Source organism: Durio zibethinus, chromosome 3, assembly GCF_047325235.1.
Source record: "Durio zibethinus cultivar Kanyao isolate XHJ-2024 chromosome 3, ASM4732523v1, whole genome shotgun sequence".
In the NCBI taxonomy this organism is placed as follows: Eukaryota; Viridiplantae; Streptophyta; class Magnoliopsida; order Malvales; family Malvaceae; genus Durio; species Durio zibethinus.
In genome coordinates this window covers 27,949,828-27,967,259 of record NC_143164.1, presented here as the reverse complement: position 1 = coordinate 27,967,259, position 17,432 = coordinate 27,949,828, and the positions used below count along the sequence as shown (strand labels likewise).

The window sequence follows — 17,432 nt, the reverse complement described above, 5'->3', positions numbered from 1 at the left end:
TAAACATTAAGGATACTAATATAAAAGCTTATTAGTAAATTATTTATATGTTTTAATATTATTTATATTTAAAATTTTAGAAGTTTTATTCAATCAATATATTCATGCATATTATTTTATATTACAAATAATAATTAACATATTAAAAATTATAAAAATACTTCAAAACATTTAATATTTAGAGAAAATAATTATAACAATGATATATATTATTTGGATAAATTAATATTAAACATATAAATGTAAAACAAATAACAAAACTTTTAACTAGATTTAAGGGTAAAACAAGAAATAAAAAGTAAATGGTATGGAGATTATTATCCAATTTTCTTTCCAATTACCATTGCACCCATGATACGTCAGTCACTAATCGCGGTTCAGTGCAATCCATAACTTTCAGTTGGACTTTGAAAATGAGTGTCAAATGATAAGTTGTGATATAGTTAAGCAAAAGGATGCCCCATTGCATCATACAGCCACTACAGGAAAACGGGGATTTGGTGGTTTTTTTCAGCAGCGTTTTCTAACAAGCAATCACTAATTGCTATGCCTTCATAAACTTAGTGACTTTTTTTGTGCAAATGTTACTAAAGATATATTTAGTGGTGTTTATAGTAAAAACACCACTAATCTCAAATATTTAGCAGTGTTTTCAATTAAAAACACCACTAAAGTTTAAAATTTAGTAGTGTTTATGTTTAAAACGCCTTAAAATGACTTTTTTAAAATTTATTAAAATTTAAAAAGTAAAATTTTCTCGTAGTTTAACCTACACCGAAACACACCATTTGGATATATGAACAGCATATTTTAAAAGAAACACTTCCAATTTTTGAAAATTAGTAGCGTTTGTTTCTAGAAATCTGCTAATAAGCCTCAAATATCTGAAATACACCTAGCCTCTCCATTTTTGCCCAAAAGACTAAGTTTCCCCCCTCCATTCATTTCCATTTTCCTTCTGCTAGATATCTTTTGTAATAATGTAAGTTACTTTCATTAGATTTTATAGTTTTTGTTTTTTGTATTAATGTTGTTGTTGGATTTCCATTTTTGCCCATTTGGATTTCTTCTCCCCCGGCCTTCCCATAGTTTAATCGTCACAATGGATTTTTCTTTTTAAATCTTCCCTCCCTTCCTATGGTTTAAATTTTCCTTCCCTCAATCTCTCCATTCCACCAATCTAAATGGAATACAGGGAAAAAATTAAGAGAAAAAGATTTTGTTCTTCAAATTGAGAACCCTAGAATTTGGAAGATTTTTCTTTTTGGATTTTGATGGTGAAATCAATAAGAAAATTTATTATGTTGGTAATTTGTTTGTACTGAGAGTTTTGAGTTGCTGAGTCTCTGTATAGTTCTAATCTTATCCAGTTTTGTCCTATTATCTTCAAATATACTTTATAGGATGGCAAGAGCAAAACTGTTTATTCCACTTCTCTTTTGTTTAATTCACTTAGACGTTTACTGCTTGTACTGCGAATACCACCCCTCCAATTAAATTTGCCCCCTAACACTACCCGATGCATGTGTGGCACTGATTCATTTGTTTTACTTCTTCCTCTACTTGTATTATCTTTTTGATGCCTTGCATTTAATGTACATACCATGTTTTTATGGTACTATTTTTTCGTTGGCTAACGAAAGAAACCCATATGTGTGTCCCAAGTGGGCGCTCAATGTTGAGTGTATCATTTCATCATAAATGACTTGCTTGAATTATTTGAAAGAGGAATATTTCTGCATGATTTTACTTTGTCTCTATCAATCATGTTGTGGAGTCTTGGACAAAGATGTTTCGCTTTACATTCTAGAAATTAGGCTTCATTTAGTGACATAATTTCCACATTTATTGTCTTGGTGAAGTAAACAGTACTCATGTCTACCACTTATAAGCCATATGCTGCATTAAGTGGTGAATTTTGTATATTCTTAGCTGCCATATGAACCTAGAATAATTTGCTTTATTTATTATATTTATCTAGACATGATATTGTTTATAGAGTTGTATAATGCAGAGTTTCTACTTTTCATTTTCCAGTAAATGAAAACTTTTTCCATTTTTGCAGTTGTGTTTTCTGCTTCTAGATTACAAGATCACTTGAAACTGGCTCAGGAATATGCTCTCGAAGGCTTCCACGACACTTCCGTTATCTTTTCCGATGGTGCTATTGCTTAGATCAACAAGTAAGTTTTTATTACCTTTTACTTTTCTACTAGAAGATTTTGATTTTAATCGGTATTTATATAAGGAATTGAGTTTGAATTTTACTTTAAATAAAAAAAAAGACACAGAACAAACGAGAATTGTAAGGAGTTCATTGAGAGGCCAAAATTAATGAGTGAAATTATGCTTAATAAACAATTTGTTCTCATTATTGGCTAAAAAAAGTTTCATGTGTCATAGAAAATAAGCAGCGTTGGCCAAACACTACTATACAAAAAGCTTTTAATTAAATTAATTGTTATTGTGTTTCAATATTTTTGCCTGTCATAGCATAACATGACTATTTTGGGTTTTCTTCCAGTTTCTTGTGTGATTTACAGTTTACTTTCCAAGTCTATTTTCTAGTTATTGATGCTGGTTTTTTTCCAAACAACTTGGAACTAGGGAGAGCAAAGAAGTAACTGTGGAAGGGAGAGTTCAATTTGATTCACTTCAGGTTTTATGCATTCGGTTTTTCTACTTCATAAGTTTGTAGCTTTTATCTGAGAGTTTAGTGATTCATATTGACAGATTTGTTAATTAGCTATGTTTCTTTCATTGTGGGCAATGCAAAGTGACTACAAGCTAAGTTCTTATTCATTTAATTCAATTTTGGCACACTTTCTTTCTAAACAGGTCAGAATTTCTCTTCTAAGATTATTACCTGCTTCCATAATTATTTCTTAATGGTTAAATATGCAGTTAGATTCTGCTAATTGTTTCTAGGGATTAAATTCTTTCAAGGATTCTTCTGCCCATGTATTTACCTTTTAATATTTGTTGTTTATTTTTGTTTCACTCTTATCTGAAGTGAAACTCAAGTTTTGTGCTTGGCATTGCTTTCATATAGAAAGAAGACATCCACCATTCAATAATATCGAATCTTCAGAATAGGAATGCTGAGACTAGGAGGCATCTTACTGTGTATTGTTTGAAAGCGCATATTTCTATTTCAATCCAACTTGCAAAAATTCATTGCACAAATGCTTATAAAAAAATGGTGCATATCTGAAGTGAATATTCATTACTTATTTGGCAAACATTTCAATGATTCAATTGCAGAAAAAAGAATGTTTGTTCATTCTAAGGATTTAGGCAATACATAAGCGTTTAAATGGATGTTGAGTGTGGCAAAAAAAAAATGGATGTTGAGTTATAAATTTTGGTGATTGTTGGTAAAATATACATATTCTTTTTTTCTCAATGTATATGTACATGTGACATGTACATATGTATGGGTCAGGGTTTCCTAAAATTATTGGTAAACGTGATTCTAAAATTATTAGTTTAAATCTATTGCAAGATGGATCAATAACAAGGTAATATATGAGTCAACGGAGCTGTAATCAATCTTCTTGTATGAACACTAAGTAATAGTTTTCCTCAACGATGCAGGTAGCACATCCTTCTGTACCAGCCAATGTTTTATACATGAGCACAGAATACTTAGTGCCCATCTCGTAAGAATTTTGTGTCCTTTGGAATGTGTTTTTAGTTTGTTGTTTTTATTAAATTTATGACCTACCTTTTTCTTGATATAACATAGACCTTAGAACTAAAATGTCCATAATAATACTTTCTATCTGATTTTAGTTATGTGTGATTTCCCATCATTCCACATTAGCATAAGTATAAACTGAAACGTTTACTTTAGTAGGTTCATTTAAAAGCTTAGTTGTAGTGCTGGGTGAATACCTTTTGATAGTTTAGGCTTGCTTTCTATAATTTATTCTCCAAGATAACTGGTGGAAACTTCTATCTAATATCTCTTTTTGTTAGTTAACCCTTTTCTTGGCTTGAGAAGGTGGGGAGGGAGGGGGGCTAGTCCTTATGTGATAGTCTGATGCTTATGTCATACATTCATGGTTTGCTTGTTATAAGGAGGTTGTAAAACAAGTATTTGATTCATACTTTTGATAAAGGTAATCTGTTGTAAAGAAATATACATTTACTATGCTGTTTCTTCCTCAATTTTTTGTTATTTATTTAAATTATTTATTCTAGGATAAACCAACATTCTTTTTGCGTAAGGGGAAATAATATTCAATACTATATTAGTTGCTTGCTTGAAACATACAAGATGAGATCTTTCTTTGAATTTTCACTTTTAGTAATCGAAAATGTACCTTAGGAAGCCTTGATTTGCTAGTCCCTTAGGACAATGGTTTTTTGTTCTATAAACAGCCCAAACACATGGATGACAAGTTCCTTTTAGCTTTTCTAACATTATCTTTGAGCTTTTATATCATATTTTTAAATGAATAAATTGATCATTAAGATTAGATTTGTAAAAGTTGTAAATTTAAAATGATTTAGATTTGTAATGTTATTTTTAAATAAATTAAAATAGAAAACAATTTAACTCTGCCATTTCACTATTGTCCTTTTAGATTCCAAGCAACCTGTAAAAATGTGGTCAATCGAACCAATTTGTAATTGTGGGAAAACACTTATTTACAGCTGGTTGTAATCTTGTAATCTGTATATTTATATTTGTATCTCTAGAATTAAGTATTTGTATCCCTAGAATTAAGGAAGATTTAGTTTCCTAGTTTAACCCCTAGTTAGTTGTATATAAACCTAAGATTCTTGTATAATTGTAGATAAGCAGTTTTCAATATACATTTAGTTTTCACATGGTATCAGAGCTTTAGGCTCTTCTTGGGAAGAAAAATTTTCAGCCTTCATTGCTGACTTTTTTAGGTCTTCATTGCCGACTTTTTTAGGCCTTCATTGCCGACTTTTTTAGGCCTTCATTGCCGAATCCTGTTTAGGCCTTCATTGCCAAACCCTTTCAAAGAAAGATATCACTATCACCCAATTTAAGGAAATGTTAACTGGGAAAATCACTGGAGTACTACAGATGTCTCAGAAACAAGGAGAGTTCAACAGGGAAGAGATTGAAAAGCTGAGAAACTTATTGAAAATCCTTCAAAAGCCTACTATGGTATGTTCTTTGGGTAAAGTTTCTAGTTCAGGTAAAGCTTCCGGTTCTCATGGATTAAATGTCTCGGCTAAGCCTATTACGAGTTCTTGGGTCATTGACTCAGGAGCCACAGATCACATGACACATTCTCCACAAAAGTTTAGTACATATAACCTGTGTCCTAGTAATAAGAAAATTGTTGTTGCTGATGGTTCACTTACCATAGTGGCAGGATTAGGAGATGTTCAAGTTAATCCCTCGTTTGTTCTCAAAAATGTTCTTCATGTACCTGGATTGTCTACTAATCTGATATCTATACAAAAATTTACCAGAGATATGAATTGCAAAGTAACTTTTTATCCCTCTTATTATGAATTTCAGGACCAGAGTTCGGGAAAGATGATTGGACTTGCTAAGGAGAAGGACGGATTATACTATCTTGAGACATCAAATAACACAATTAGTATAAAAAATAGTTTACCTTTGTCATTTCTTTCTAAAAAATCTCCCAATAAAGACAAAATCTGGCTTTATCATTTTCGTCTTGGACATCCTTCTTTTGAAACCTTGAGAAACATGTTTCCTTCTTTGTTCAAAGAATTAAATGTTGAAGATTTTCATTGTGATATTTGCGAATTTGCAAAACATAAACGTGTGTCTTTTCCAATCAGTAACAAAAGAAGTTCTACTCCTTTTTACTTGATTCATAGTGACATTTGGGGTCCCTTTACAATTCTTAATATTTCTGGTGCGAGATGGTTTGTTTCATTCATAGATGATTGTACTAGGGTCCCTTGGGTTTTTTTACTTAAATCCAAATCAGATGTGAATAGTGTGTTTTTAAGCTTCCAAAACATGATCCAAAATCAATTTGGAGTAAGAATCAAGAGATTTAGGTCTGATAATGCAAAAGACTACTTCAACCAGAGTCTATCCACCTATTTTCAAAAAGAAGAGATTATCCATGAGTCATCTTATGTTAATACTCCACAGGAAAATGGAGTGGCAGAGAGAAAAAACAGCCATTTATTAGCCACAACCAGAGCCTTTCTTTTTCAAGCAAATGTACCTAAATCTTATTGGGGGGAAGCTATTCTCACTGCCACACACATTATAAATAGGTTACCTTCAAGAGTTTTGGGATTTAAAACTCCTATGGAACTACTCTCACAATTTTATCTCAACCTCAATACCACAAACAATCTCACACCTAGGATATTTGGTTGTACATCATTTGTTCATGTTCACAGTCATAACAGGGGAAAGTTGGATCCAAGAGCGATTAAGTGTATTTTTGTGGGGTATTCTTCAACTCAAAAAGGATATAAGTGCTATCATCCTCCTATCAAAAAATTTTATGTGTCTGCAGATGTCACTTTTGAAGAAAATAAACAATTTTTTACTCAACATTATCTTCAGGGGGAGACTTCATTCATGGAAGATAAGGATAAAGACTTTTTTTTGCTTGATTTGCCCCCTTCTTCAACATTTACACCCATTAATTCTTATGAGTCGAAACCTGTTTCTGCTGAGCCCAAGTCAAACATTGAATTTGAGTCTGAACCCATTCCAAATATGGAAGATGTGACAAAGGATAATATTATTCTTGATTCTATGAAGGAATTACAGGTGTACTCAAGAAGGAAAGTTCTAGATCCTGAACCAATGCCAGTCCAAAAACCTGATCCTAACTCTGGAAATGAGGTAACTACAGTTTTTTACTCTGTTTCTCAAAATGAGCATGAATCTCCTAAAACTATAACTAGTGATTATGATTTGCCTATTGCCATTAGGAAAGGAACCAGAGAATGTACCAAGCATCCACTATATCCAATATCTAATTTTGTGTCATTTGAAAAATTCTCACCATCCCAAAAAAATTTTCTTGTGAGCCTAAACACTATTTCTGTTCCAACTACATTATCCGAGGCATTATCCAATGAGAAATGAAGGCAAGCCATGAAAATAGAAATGGAAGCCTTAGAGAAAAATCAAACATGGGAACTGATAGAGTTGCCTAAAGAAAAAAATCCAATGGGGTGTAAATGGGTTTTCACTTAAAATACAAGGCAGATGGTACTGTTGAAAGATATAAAGCCAGGTTAGTGGCTAAGGGCTACACTCAGACCTATGGAGTGGATTACCAGGAAACCTTTGCTCCAGTTGCCAAGATGAATACAGTTAGGATTTTGTTATCATTAGCTGTAAATTACAATTGGCAGCTTCAACAATTTGATGTAAAGAATGCTTTTTTACATGGTGATTTGGAAGAAGAAATATATATGAAGGTTCCACCGGGATTTGGAGGTCATCTAGAAGCAAACAAAGTATGCAGGTTAAAAAAGGCTTTATATGGCCTTAAACAGTCTCCTAGAGCTTGGTTCGGGAGATTTGCCAAAGTGATGCTAGCAATGAGATATAAACAAAGTCAAGGAGATCACACATTGTTTATCAAGCACTCTGATTCAGGGAGAGTCACAGTTCTATTAGTGTATGTTGATGATATAATTGTAACTGGAGATGATGAAAAAGAGAGAGAATCTCTAAAACAGTGTTTGGCTAGAGAATTTGAGATAAAAGAGCTAGGGAGATTGAAGTACTTCCTAGGAATTGAAGTAGCTCACTCACGGCATGGTATTTTTATCTCACAACAGAAATATGTGATGGATCTTCTGAAGGAAACTGGGAAGCTTGCATGTAAACCTGCAAATACCCCTATAGATCCTAATCATAAAATTGGAGAAGCTCATGAAGATGCTACTGTAAATAGAGAGATGTACCAAAGATTAGTTGGAAGACTCATTTATCTCTCACATACTAGACCTGATATAGCATATGCTGTGAGTGTGGTAAGTCAATTTATGCATAGTCCTAAAGAAGTGCACCTACAGGCTGTCTACCGTATATTACACTATTTGAAGGCCAATCCTAGGAGAGGTATCTTATTCAAAAGAGATTCGGGGTTAGTTCTAGAAGCATATACAGATGCTGATTATGCAGGTTCAGTAACTGATAGAAGATCTACCTCAGGCTACTGCACTTTCTTAGGTGGTAATCTTGTGACTTGGAGGAGTAAAAAATAGAATGTGGTGGCAAGATCAAGTGCTGAAGCAGAGTTCAGAGCAATGGCTCAAGGAATTTGTGAACTACTATGGTTAAAGATTATCCTAAAAGACTTGAAGATCAAGTGGGATGGACCAATGAGGCTCTACTGTGATAACAAGTCTGCAATAAGCATTGCACACAATCCTGTACAACATGACAGAACAAAACACATTGAAGTAGACCGACATTTCATAAAGGAGAAACTAGACAGTGGGTTGATTTGTACACCTTATGTATCAACCAAGGGTCAACTTGCAGATGTGTTGACTAAAGGTCTCAGCAGTGCAACATTTCAAGAAATTATTTTCAAGCTGGGAATGGAAAACACCTATTCACCAGCTTGAGGGGGAGTGTGGGAAAACACTTATTTACAGCTGATTGTAATCTTGTAATCTGTATATTTATATTTGTATCTCTAGAATTAAGTATTTGTATCCCTAGAATTAAGGAAGATTTAGTTTCCTAGTTTAACCCCTAGTTAGTTGTATATAAACCTAAGATTCTTGTATAATTGTAGATAAGCAGTTTTCAATATACATTTAGTTTCCACAGTAATTATTAAAACTTTGATTCCATTTTTTTATGTTACATAAATTTAAGACTATTCACAATGTTAATCAATTTGGTAAGGAAAATATTTTTTGTGTTCAATTTATTACGTCAAAATATAGTTCAATAATAAAATTATAAATGTATTAAATTAATATGAATGAGTGACCTCTTAAAAATAACTGTATAGGATTACAATAAAATTTACTACTTTGATAATTGTGTTTTCTTTTGAAGGAAGAAAATAACGATAATACAAAATTGATTTAATGAAATATAAAATTCAACTTCATTTTTCAGGTAGAGACTCTTTATTGTTTACATAAAAAGAAGATATTTTCCTTTATTTTCTTATTTGCCTTTTTTATTTTTTAAGTTTTGAGTGAGTACATTTCTTATTTGGTTGTTGAAGTGCTAGAAATTTGAGATATATATAGAAAACAACGTTATCTTTGAGTTTAGCATACTAATTAATTAATTAACACACTAACATTATCTTTTTGTCTCAGATAAGTGATTAGTACGAGTTCCCTTTGCAACTTGATCTAAATTTGAAGAATTGTAAGTATTTATCACTTGAGGCAAACATAAGTGTGCGCAACCTTTATATTCTTCATAGGTATTTGCTCAGTTTTCAAATTTCCAAATGCCACACTTAGTCAGTTTAAACATATACTTTCTTTCAAAGATTTGGGAATAATCATTTTGTTTTCATTTCATATTTTGCTATGTTACATGTACGATATAGATGCACCAACTCATTTCATTATATGATGTAGAATATATAAAAAATTTAAATAACTTATTTGGTGATATCAACTTGTTATTTTTTTAGTTTTAGTGTTAGTTTAATTAATTATGTTAGAGTTCATTTTCATATAATTAATTATATAACTTTGGTTTGATAATGTAGCAAGTACTAAATGGATAAGAGTTAGATTCAAAAGTTAAAATTAAGTCAACAGTACCGAGATAGAGTGAAAATTTTTCTTAATTTTGCATTTGAGAAAGCAAGTGAAGATAATATGATATTATGCCCATGTTTGAAGTGTGCTAATATTGGTTGGCAAATCCATGAAGTTGTTTTGGAACATTTAGTTTGTATTGGATTTCTCTTAAGATATGTTATTTGGTATTTTCATGGAAAGTTTGTACCATCAAAGCCATCGACTAGAGTTCCTTTAACTTTAAGGGCTTTCCAACAACAACACAATCCCATTAGGCAAGATGACATTGAAGGCATGTTGTGAGATGCTTTCAACATTCATAACAACATTTCCATAATCCATCTTCCCAAAATGATGGATTTAATAAGTCAAATGTTGAAATGAATAAATTTAGTGAACATAGCATAGGTGTAGGTGACCAACGACCTAGTGGAGAAGCATCAAACTTTGATAGGTTGCTAGAGGTTATGAATTAAGAACCTTATGAGGGATCTAAGCATTCAAAGTTGTCTTTCTTGCTTCTTTTTCACTTCAAATGCTTATGTGGATGGATGAGAAACTCTCTAACTTTATTATTGGAGTTTATGAAAGAAATGTTTCCTTTTACAAAAATCTTTTAATCTTGTGAAGATTCAAAGAAAATGATTAAGGAGTTAGGTCTTAGATATAAGAAAATTCATAATTATCCCAATGATTACATATTGTATTGGGGTAATAGAAAACATCAACAACCTTATTATGTGTGTGGTAATTCTCGTTGGTTGATAGAAATTCTGAAGAAAGGTTGAATGAGGATGATGATGAAGTTTATATAAAAAAAAAAGCCTATACAAAGTTTTACTATATTTTTCATTAATATGGAGACTTCAACCACTCTTCATGTCTTCCAAAACTGTAAATTCTATAAGGTGGCATCGTGATAAGATGGATCATTGAGGCATCTTGCTAATTCTTTGGCATGAAAATTATTTTACTCTAAATTTTTAGACTTTGCTTATGATCCTCGAAATGTTATGTTTGGACTAACATCTAAAGGATTCAATCCATTCAAAGTGATGAGTACTTTTTATAACACTTGGCCAATTATATTGATTCCTTACAGTTTGCCACCATAGATTGTCATGAAGCAACAATCATTTATCTTGTCTACAATAATTTCAGGAGAAAAAGGTCTAAGAAATAATATGGACATCTACTTGTAACCTTTGATTAAAAAGTTAAAGCATTATGAAAATGAGTTAAGACTTATGATGCTTCAAAAAAAGAGAACTTCAATGTATGTGCTACCTTATTATGGACTATCAATGATTTTTTTTATTATACAAATTTATCTGGTTGGAGCACTAAAATTTATTATGCTTGTCCATGTTGTGTTGTACAAACATGTTTTAAGTGGTTACATAATTGTAGGAAGTTTAATTATATGGCATATCATCAATGGTTAGATGACAATCATCGATTTAGATTTCAAAAACATCTTTTTAATGGAATTGAAGAGTTGAGGAGAGCACCATTACCAATTATTAGGTTTGATATCTTCTCAAAATTAAAAGATATCAATTTCACTTATGAAAAAATGACTCAATCAAATAAAAAAGTGAGGGAGATCTGTGAAAGTGTCCAACCTCCTATTCTTCAAATTGGTGATGCTGATACTCAAGTTAGTGATGTTGATATTCAAAGTGATGAGAAAGAAAATGTAGAGGATGACCTCAATGGGTCTGAGTTATGAAAAAAAAAGGTATCTTTTTTGAGTTGTCATATTGAGAATATAATTTATTACATCATAACCTTGATGTGATGCACATAAAAAAAATGTTTGCAAAAATTTTATTAAAACAATTCTCAATGTGAATAAAAGATCAAATGATGACTTAAAGAGTCAGCTTGACCTAGTTGACATAGGGATTCGCCTTGACCTTCATCTGAAATTGCTTTGTAATGGCAAATCTCTATTGCCTCTTACTTGTTTTGGGATGTGTAAAAGTGAGAAAAATGTGTTTTGTAGGGTTTTGAAAAATGTGAAAGTCCTAGATGGCTGTGCGTCAAATATATCGAGATGTGTGAATTTGAAAAGGAAAAAACTTTCTTCATTAAAGCCACATGATTACCATATCTTGATGTAAGACTTACTTCCCATTACTTTATGTTCATCAATATCAAAGCAAGTCACTTCAGTGGTAATTGAATTGAGTAAAATATTTAAAACTCTGTATGAAAAAGTTCTGAATGTGGAAGAGCTTAACAAACTTCAAGATTGGGCCATGATTGCTTTATGCTATTTAGAAAAGATTTTTCCACCAAACTTTTTCACTATTATTATGCATTTGGTTATTCACCTTCCGTGTACAACAAAAGTTGATAGATCAGTTTATTATTGATGGATGTATCCTATCGAAAGATAGTATTTGTTAATAGTTTGATTAAGTTGTTAATGTTTATGATATCATTCTAGTTAAAAAAGTACATAACAAATGTTTTATTCCTTAGGTTTTTAGGGAGGTTAAAGTCTTATTGTCACAACAAATGCTATCTAAAAGGTTCTATGGCTAAAGAATGTATAGCAAAAATGTATATGACATTTAGTTCTCAATATTTGGAAGATGTTGAAACGAGATTTAATAGACCATCAAGAAATCTTGGTATGTAGCATATTGACTTTGCCTACACTTATCTTTTTTAAAGTTTTGGACAACCAATAGGTAAAGCTGAAGTGGTCAAGTTAAATGATAAAAAAACTTAGGCACAGGCCCTTCAATATGTTCTTTTTCAACATGACTGAATTGAATCATTTTGCACGTAAGTTTTTGTGTGAAGAAATCAGTCATTCTATTAAGCATAATTTATAGACTTTGCTTCTTATTATTAATACTTTATTTTGATGTATGTAATGAGTATAGAAACAATTTGAGAGCTTTTGCACATTATCGATGATCAAACCTACAAGAGCTTGATAAATTGTTCACCAAAAATTTTCATAAATAATTAGGAAAAACTATAAGTAATGCCATACTTTCAATTTTGGAAATTGTATATAAGATGCGATGGTATAAATAAAATTAATAACATATATTTTATTTCACCTTTATAGGTTTAGAGTGGAAGGCTTGTTAGTGAAAAGGTGAAATGTCTTTCATAAGGTCCGAGCTTGATTGTGAAATGATACAAAGTTTCATTATCAATGGATTTAGATTTCATACTAAATCCTGTGAGAGATTTAAAAGAACACAAAATTTAGGAGTTGCTATTACTTCATCAACTACTAGCTATGCCAGTGTTAGGGACACAAACCCTTTGAAAAAAAATGTTGACTATTATGGCATGATTAATGACATCATTGAGTTAGATTATTATGGCAAGTGAAAGATTGTCTTATTTTGGTGTCATTGGGTTAATGTGAATAGTGCGAGGGGTATTAAGAAAAATCAGTTTAGATTTACAATCGTGAATTTTTCTCAATTAATTCACACTAGATAACAACTCATTGATGAACCTTATGTTTTTTCTTCTCAAGTCAAACAAGTTTTTTATTCTGAAGGCACCAAAGATTCGAGTTGGTTTGTTGTTCTTTATAACACACCTAGCGACTTATTTGATATAAGGTCAAATACCATAGTGATGTCGAACATGAAATTGAATGTTTTCCTTTTGCTAAACAAAACTTGGATGGCAATATCTTCAGTACCTCTGTTTAGTGGATCCATGAAGATGTTGATGAAGACATTTATGAATCATGATTGATTATCTATATTTTGTAATTAGAATGTTCAAAACATAATGTAATAAATGCTTTATGTAATTTATGTGGCATTTACTTTTGTATTGTGTAGTAAATCACACATTATTTTTTAATTTAATTGAATCGAAATGTTCTTTATATATCATTGGTTATGATTTCTTAATTTCTTAATGTCTTTATATATGTTTTTAGATTTGTTCTTTATATATAGTTAATTATATTTACAATGTCTTAACTTTTCAACTTTTAATTGATTCTCTTTTATGATACGGCTAAGTTATAATGTTGAGGAATAGATTGAGGGGAGTAATATTAAAGATATTAGTTCAGAACCATCTATAATACCTACTGATCTTAGCCATAGACTAAATCCTTTAGAGGGAAATGTGCCTACTACTGTTCTAACTCAGTCACTTCTAACCCTTCAATTGATACTAGATTTGGCAATACAAAAGGTCCAAGTTTAAATACTGACTTGCTAATTGATTCTACTTCTAATTTGAATGCAGGTATTGAAAATCCCATATTTTCATTTCAATTATAATCATTAAAGTATTGGTAATTTACTAATTGACTTTTTATTCTTTTTTCAGTTGATAGCAATGGTCAATGGAAGACTAGAGGCTGAACAACTTTGAAGGAATTGTGGACACTACCTCTGAGCGAGCATATTTTAGTGTCTAAAAACTTTGATTGGCACCAATTGGTGAAAAATGTCAACTGTTAGCTAGATTTCTAGGAATAGTTGCCCATAATGGAATGAAATTGCCTATTCATTATGAAACGTGGCATAAAGTTCCAGCAAAAGTTAAGAACGATGCTTTAAACTTTATTAAGGTATTAGTATAATTAATTACATATCAAAAATATTAATTATTTTAAAGTTGGTTTATCAATTGTAACTTTTTTTTTTGTATTGTTACGTCAAGATTTTTATACGAAATACTTACTTCATTTGTGCTTAAGTCACTGAGAAAAAATGGAATGACTATAAGCATAATTTAAAAAAAAGGTATTTTAATTGAAATAGTATTGCAAAAGCCACAATTAAAAAGCTACCTTATGGTATGATTAGGTGGCAATATGAACAATTGGTTAAATTTTAGTTTTGAAGGAAAAAAGAGGTATTAATTTATAACTTTTAATATTATTTTTTATAATAAAGATGTTTTCTATTTTTGTTGGTAATATTTTTGTTTTTGCTTATACATTTATTTTTTATGACAGGAAAAGAAAAGATTGCAATTTCTAGTAGAAAGTAACAGAAATATAGCGATACAAGTGGCTCAAAAAGATTTGTAAGAAAGCAAAAAGAAAAAGTAAGTTAAACATTAAATGATAAACTTGACTTTGTGTCTATTTAGGATATTTTTATGCTATTAAAAGGCAAAAATGCAAGTTTACAGTTATTGCTCTATTTTAACAGTCTATATAGCTTCAATAAATAATATTAAACTTGTTCAAATGATTGATCTTTGTTTCCATAGTTGATATGTATGAAAAAGTTATCGTTTATATCTGTTTAGAACTTTTTGTGTTATTAAAGGGCAAAAGGGTAATTTATAGTTATATTTCTGTTTTAACAATTTACATAGCATAAATACATAATATTAAACTTGTTTGAATGATTGAATTTGGTTTTCACGATTTATATATGTGAAAAAGTTACCATTTATGTTTGTTTAGGACTTTTTGTGCCATTAAAAGATAAAAATACAAATTTGCAGCTATTGTTCCATTTTAACAATTCAAATAGCTTTAATATAAGATATTAAACTTATCCAAATGATTAAACTTGGTTTTTATGGTTGATATGTGTAAAAAAGTAATGGTTTATATCAGTTTAGGACTTTTTGTGCTATTAATAAGCAAAAATGCAAGTTTGTAGTTATTGTTCTATTTTAACACTTTAGATGACTTCAATACATGATATTAAACTTGTCCAAATGATTGAACTTTGTTTCCATAGTTGATATGTATGAAAAAGTTATTGTTTATGTCTATTTAAGACTTTTTGTGTTGTTAAAGAGCAAAAGGGTAACTTTATAGTTATATTGTTGTTTTAACAATTTACATAGCTTAAATACATTATATTAAACTTGTTCGAATGATTGAATTTGATTTTCACTATTGATATGTGTGAAAAAATTATCGTTTATGTCTGTTTGTGACTTTTTATGCTGTTAAAAGGTAAAAATGCAAATTTGCAGTTATTGTTTCATTTTAACAGTTTGGATAGCTTCAATACATAATATTAAACTTGTCTGAATGATTGAACTTGGTTTTCATGGTTGATTTGTGTGAAAAAGTTGTGATTTATTTTTGTTTAGGACTTTTTATGCCGTTAAAAAGCAAAATTCAAGTTTGCAATTATTATTATATTTTAATAGTTTAGATAGCTTCGATACATGATATTTAAATTTGTCTGAATGATAAAACTTTGTTTTCATAGTTGATATGTATGAAAAAGTTACTATTTATGTCTCTTTAAGACTTTTTGTGTCATTAAAGGATAAAAAGATAACTTTGTAGTTATATTTTTGTTTTAATAGTTTACATAGCTTAAATATATAATATTAAACTTGTTCGAATAATTGAACTTGATTTCTGCAATTGATATGTGTGAAAAAATTATCGTTTATGTTTGTTTAGGACTTTTTGTACCATTAAAAGGTAAATAATATAAATTTGCAATTATTGTTTTGTTTTAACAGTTTAGATAGCTTCAATACATAAAATTAAACTTGTTCGAATGATTGATGTTCTTTTCCACAGTTTATATGTGCGAAAAAATTATTGTTTATGTCTATTTAGAATATTTTATACTATTAAAAGGCAAAAATGTAATTTTTCATTTATATTTCTATTTTAAAAGTTTAGATAACTTAAATACATGATATTAAATAGTTTATGTATATTTAGCACTTTTTATGCTGTTACAAGGTCAAAATATAATTTTATAGTTATATTTATGTTTTAATAGTTTAGATAGCTTAAACACATTATATTAAACTTGTCCAAATTATTGAACTGGGTTTCTATGATTTGATATGTAAATAAGTTGCAATTTATATCTATTTAAGACTTTTTTTATAGTTAAAAGGCAAATTTGCAAATTTGCAATTCTTATTCTATTTTAATAGTTTAGATAGCTCTAAAATATGATATTAAACTTGTTGAATGTTTGAACTTCATTATTAGCATGCTTGATAAGCCTGAATAAGTTACAGTTGAAGTGTGTTTAACAATAATAGTATTTTTTTTATGTAAGAGATTGAGTTGGGCGAAAAAATTGATATGTGAAACTTTTTCAATTAATTTACATGAAAAAATGTGGATTTTACTTGAATGTCGAAACACAAGAAATTGTGATAATTTCTTGGATTTGTTTATAAAAAAAGTAAATATTTACTATTTCAAATATATTATGAATTAATTATTAAACTTAATAACTTTTATTTGATTAATTTACAGCAAAAAGCAAAAGAGAAAATGGCCGTTGAGATTAAAGTAGCATCTGATTTTTCTATCAACTTGCAAGACTAAAAGATCAGATTTTCATAAAAATTGTTGGAAAAGAAAGACATAGATGGGTCTTAAGGCCTTGGATTAGGTTTAACACAATCTAGCTACTATGGACATAACTCTCAACAATTTACATCCTAACAAGTCAGTCTTCATGAAAATTCTGAATGTTGAGAGAAGGGTTGCAAACTATGCAACAACATGTCCAACAAATAAAAGCAAAAAAGAGTTGAGGAGAGTGCTAGAATGGATTAGGAGTGTAAGCAGTTGTATAATCAATTCAACATTCTTATGAATTTTGTTCAACAACATTTTCCAGGAACTAATCTAGATGGTCCATCGTTCAGGGATTACATTTAGTATGATATTTATAACTATTTATATTTTTAATATCAGAATAGTTTATTATTAAGTCTAAAAAATTATTTTATTTTATTTA

At 30.0% G+C, this 17,432-nt stretch overlaps 1 long non-coding RNA gene across 1 annotated transcript; it reads left to right on the top strand.

Moving 5' to 3' along the window:
• The first annotated feature begins 1,959 nt into the window (after window positions 1-1,959).
• LOC149519719 (uncharacterized) lies at window positions 1,960-14,312 on the top strand. Its single transcript, XR_016340952.1, has 4 exons — window positions 1,960-2,183; window positions 2,608-3,662; window positions 9,292-9,343; window positions 14,062-14,312. It is a non-coding gene; the product is annotated as an uncharacterized LOC149519719 (long non-coding RNA).
• Window positions 14,313-17,432: the final 3,120 nt, after the last annotated feature.